The sequence below is a fragment of the Pinus tabuliformis genome, chromosome 4_2 (assembly GCF_031772625.1).
Source record: "Pinus tabuliformis cultivar Carrire ecotype Pingquan chromosome 4_2, CPIR1, whole genome shotgun sequence".
NCBI lineage: Eukaryota > Viridiplantae > Streptophyta > Pinopsida > Pinales > Pinaceae > Pinus > Pinus tabuliformis.
This window is the reverse complement of record NC_142304.1, coordinates 941018936-941024725: the sequence shown is the minus strand read 5'-3', so window position 1 is coordinate 941024725 and position 5790 is coordinate 941018936. Positions and strand designations below refer to the sequence as shown.

At 36.9% G+C, this 5790-nt stretch overlaps 1 pseudogene; it reads left to right on the top strand.

The window, feature by feature from the left end:
* Positions 1-874: 874 nt before the first annotated feature.
* On the top strand, positions 875-5114 carry LOC149172783 (DNA mismatch repair protein PMS1-like; annotated as a pseudogene).
* The last annotated feature ends 676 nt before the right edge of the window (positions 5115-5790 follow it).

The window sequence follows — 5790 nt, the reverse complement described above, 5'->3', positions numbered from 1 at the left end:
ACTGCTTTTTCTTTGCCATTATTCTATGTCTGGGACCTGATCGTGTTTGTTAACCTAGTGATTTAGCTATGTGGTTCTCATGTCTTCTTCAACTATTAATTTCTAACATCTTTTTTTTTTTTTTTGGAGTCCACAATGCAATATCGACAACAGCCATTAGCTAAAATGGGCAAAGCCTAGGCTTTTTATTCTCTAGGAAGATGGATATTTTGTACTTCTTTGCCTTGGTATCTATTCTTAAGTGGGTGTTGGTTTGACTTGATTATTCTACATACCTAGTTATGTTGTCCATCAACCTACATTTTCTTCTGCTAGTTTATCTGAGTCCAAATGTTTGCTTCCTACAGTATATTTTCCTGATTTTGTAGTTTCAGCTCAAGAGAGTGATCTCCCAGAATATCCACTAGCATATTAAAATTTTCTTTCTTAATTTCAGTGGCAATGGATGGGAGTATTATAGTTACTGGCAGCCATGATACAATAGTTATGGTATGGGAAGTTACTTCGCCTACTAGAGCTGTTAATAAGAAAGTATGAGATGCACAAAATATCCCAGATCAGATTCGGAAGATCATATGTTATCAGACAACCCTTGCCACATTCCTTGTGGACATGATGATGTTGTCACTTGTGTAGCTGCCTGCGTGGAGCTTGACCTTGTTGTCAGTGGATCTAAAGATTCCAGTTGTATACTTTATGGCCTTGTAGGTATGTAAGGTCTATTTATCATCCAAATGGAAGTGCACTATCCAGGATGGTAGTATCACGACATGGTCAAATTGTATTATATTATAATGATGATCTGAATCTACTTCTTTACTCAATCAATGAGAAACTTCTTGTAACTTCTGAAACAAATGGTCGTATTAATTGCATGGAGCTCAGCAGTTGTGGTGAATTCTTAGTTTGTTCAGGGGATAAAGGACAGATAATATTACGATCCATGCATTCACTTGAAATTGTAAGCCGATATGATGCAATGTGAAAAGTTATTTTGGCCTCCTCGTTTATTCATTAGAAACTCCCCAGCAGTGTAAGAGTAGTCTTCTTCAAAACACTAAATCAAGGACGTTTGCAACAGGGTAACTAAGTTGGTGATTTATGGATTCAACAAACAACATAGAATGGCCAGCTGAGCAATGGCCTATAGTTGCTTCAAGTCTTTTATTTCAAAATATCAAATCATAGGCATTTGCGGCACAGTGTAGCTAAGTTGGCAAATTAGCTTTGGAGGGATAAAATGGATCCAACATTCAACATACATTAGACCAACGAATCCATTGCTTACAATCACTTGAAGTTATTTTATCAAGTTTCAAAGCTCAGGAGTTTCCATGGTAACTATGTTGGCAGCTTTGTTCTCAAGTAATACAATGGATTCAACATCCAAAATACATTGGTCATTTGAGCCATGATTCATAGTTTCTTCAGGTCCTTTTTTTTCACATTTGTTTTCTCGCCTGAATGGTCATATGTTTGATTAGTATGGTGTAGATGGGCATTTATTTCTGATGTTATTTTAACAGCAGATGATTTCCACATGCCTTGGTTTACTCATGCAATTTTCATTCAAAAAAAAAAATACAACTCAAGTGAATCTCTTATTCTAATGCACTAATGGAAATATTCGTTTAAAGATTGGTTGATGTACAAGATACCAAAATGTGACAGATATATACAACCTTAACTAACATTATAGTTTAGTTTGGTTGAGAAGGTCATTTTTCAGAACGTCATCTAGTTCCTTCCTTGGCTATTAATATTATTATTATTTTGTAAGATTGGTAGTACCTTCTCATTTTCGAGTTTTTACATGTCCGTTATTCACCCCATTTCCGGGGAGGGTAGCACAAGAATCGAACCCAAGATCTCCGGTTCGGTGAGACTTCATTTCCACGGCCATTGCCACTTGAGTTACCCCATGCGAACATTATTATTATTATTATGATTATGATTATTACTATTATTATTATTATTATTATTATTATTATTATTTTATTTATTTATTTTAATTTGTACTTGATCCTTGCAGAGGTGGAACTACAACATGTTTTGAAAGGTTCATAGATTGATACATAAATGTGCCTTAAGACCAGCTAACTTGGTATTGGAAGATTAGCATAAGCTTTGAAAAGGACAAATAAGTGACTATGCTACATAAATTCAGTCTACATAGTGAAATTATTTTGAGGACATTGGCAAGGAAGAATGATTTGGCTACCTTTTGTATCATTCCAAGTGAAAATAGAACTGGAATGACTTGTTGAGCTGCTGCGTGATGCCTAAAAATTAATCTAGATACTTGTAACAATTTAACAATCAATTGTACATTTGTCTACTATAATTTATTGCCAAATTCTACACATTCTTTTAATCCATGGTGCAAGTATGTCTCTATGTCTTTGGTCAGCATTTCAAACTCTAGTTGGGGTGCATGTGTATGGAGATATGTATCATGTGGATTTTTTTATTTTTTTTTTACTCCCATCTTTTTCAGGAATTCTCATAGATGTTGGATGTTGTACACTATTGTTTGGCCAGTTTTCACCCTTATTTAAAAACAATCTTGTAGACTAGAGAAGCCAGTCAACAATCTTTGCAATTGATGTAAATATTAATTCTTTGAAGTCACAAGAAACTTCAAATCTAGCCAAGTTGTTGCTGTTATAACTATTGGATTGTTTATATGAAGTTCTCACTGATCAGAATTGTCCATTATATCTGCATTTTCAATAGACTTTTCTGACAAGGTAAAGTATAAAACTAAAGTGTTGTTCTGCATTAGACTTTAACGTGCGGATTTTTACTTTATAAGATGCATTGATTACAAGTCTTGATACTCATGCAGGTTAATGTTATGTGAAAAAATAATTGGATCATTTTATGTTTGAGGATGGATGGAAGGGAAGATTCAATAATCATCAAACCTATCAATAAAGCAGATGTGCACAGAATATGTTCGGGACAAGTTATTCTAGACCTTTCAAGCACTGTTAAGGAACTTGTAGAAAGTATCTTGGACGCAGGAGCAAGCAGAATTGAGGTTAAACTAAAAGAGTATGCAGGAGAATCCTTTGAGGTTGGAGATAATGGTTGTGGTATTTCACCTGACAATTATCAGAGTGTGACTCTCAAGTATCATACTTCCAAGATTTCAGCTTTTTCTGACCTGCAATCATTGACTTCCTTTGGATTCTGTGGAGAGGCACTAAGTTTAATTTGAGCTTTGGGAGATGTGACCATTGTAACTAGAATAAGGCATGAAAATGTTGGTACACAATTGACAATTGACCATTCAGGTTTGATTTCTTCCCAAAAAAGTATGGCACATCAGATTGGTACTATTGTTACAGTGACAAAATTGTTTTCATCTTTACCTGTAAGGTATAAGGATTTCATTCGAAATATTCGTTGAGAATATGGCCGACTTCTGTCCCTATTACATGCTTATGCTCTTATTTCCACAGGTGTCCGATTTGTCTGCACTAACGTGACAGGAAAAAATGCCAAGAATGTGGTTTTAGGAAAACAAGGAAGTGGTTCCATCAAGGATAATATAGTAACAGTTTTTGGTACCAAGACACTTGCATGTTTAGACCCTTCAGATATATGTGTCTCAGATGGATGTCGTCTTGAAGGATTTCTGTCTAAGCCCGAATCTAGAAGTGGAAGGGCTTTAGGAGATAAATAGTTTGTCCATGTGAATGGCCGCCCTATGGACATGCCAAAAGTGACGAAACTTTTGAATGATCTATACAAATCTTATAACTCTCAGCAATACCCTATGGTCGTCTTAAATTTCATCCTTCTCACTACAACATATGATGTGATTGTAACTCCAGACAAAAGAAAGATATTTCTTCATGATGAAGGTCCTCTTATGTCTACTCTAGGAGAGTCCTTAGAAAAATATTATTCTCCTAATAAATATACTTATGCTATTGATAACTTTGAAAGTGACTCGCAGTTGAGGCACACATGCAGCCCATTGTTACCATCACAGAATGCAGAATACAAGGAGAAGCAACCGCATGAGAATACACAATGGGAAAGAGGCGGTTGGCTCATGTCTCCCATAGCAGTGACGAAGAAGATGATAACAACATTCCTGCTTCTGATCCCACTGCAAAACCCACTTCAGAAAAAGAAAAGGAGAAATACAAAGAAGAGGAGAGATCAAAGGGTAGCGGCGAAGACCAAGGTCTGGACCTGAGACCCTTTGGAGAACCCATTAGAAAATCCAGTAGGGGACGAGGCATCACAGTGCATTTTTCTGCATTTGAGCTCGATGGAAGTCGATATGAATTGGAGGACCCTGTGTTGGTAACCCCAGAAGAGAAAAGAATTGAGAAGCCATATGTTGCTATAATAAAGGATATAAAGCAAGCAAAAGATGGCTTTCTTGCTGTTGTAGGCCAATGGTCTTACCAACCCGAGGAAGCTAAAAGGGAAAGGGGAGGAAGCTGGCAAGCACGTGATGCACGTGAACTATTTTATAGTTTCCATCATGATGAAGTGCCTACAGAATCTGTTATGCACAAATGTGTTGTGCACTTTATTCCACTAAACAAGCAACTTCCTCCCCACACAAAGCATCCAGGCTTTATTGTGCAACTGGTTTATGACACAGTTGTAAGAAAACTTTGGAAATTAACTAACAAATATTATGAAGACTCGAAGCAAAAAGAAATTGATTTGCTAATGAAAAAAAAACTCGCAAGGCTTTGGGAGAACTCCCTGATGTTGAGTCAGATGAATTTTCCCCTGATCTAGAGGAGTTTGAAATGAACAAAAGACAGGTTCAAAGGAAGACTGTGACACCTATAAACACACTTAGAGATGAATATGCAACAGGGAGATCAAAACTGTTTGGAAAAGCAGAAACACCAGGAAGCTCTATGAATGATGGACAGCAGGGAAATGCTTCTGAGACTTATACCATTATGTTGAATCAAAATGTACTAACTGGAGTGAAGTCACGTTATAGATGGTTGGAGAAAATCATGGAAGGGGTGAAGCATATATGCAGTTTAAATAGATGGATAGATTCTCAAGACAAAATGCAAGAAGACACTGAAGTGAAAGATGTTGATGCACACATGCATCACATTTAAATAGGGAACTTGAAATACAAGATTTCTGAGTTCATGATCTGATTATTCGGATGAATATTGTTTACTACTTCGATGACATGATAGGAAAGATGCTAGGATGGGGATATCAAGAGGGTACTACTTGCTTTGGTTTTGTCTATGACCTTCGATAAAGTAACCAGCCTCAAGGTCCAGATTTTGAACCTAAGTTCTGATACCACATGTAAGGTCCCCTCCTAGGGTCCTCTACCAGATCTATATTCTCTAATTTTACATGAAATAAAAGGGCAATAATTTATTTCTGACAAGGCATTTAAACGATGATAATTTACCATTTAAAATCTAATTCCTACAATTTAAATAGTGAACATTTCATTTCAATCACTTACATGAGTAATATATGCATAGAGGAATACCTGTACCGATAGCCCGGTGGAGATGCCTTTGAGCTACTGCTCCTGCTGGAAATCTCCTCCTAACTACCAACTGGATTTACCTCCCAGTCAACTAGGAAGTAGTTCCTAGCCCAGGAAATGTCCATAGGTTCCCTAGCCCTCCGAGCCTAAGTCCAACCAGATGTAGTGTGTCCAAGATGAATAATACTCCCTTCTCTCTCTCAAACAATTCCTCCAAAACCACATCCAAACCAAAACCAAAAGCAAGACCAAGGATCCCCCTTCCTCCCCTAATCCTTCCC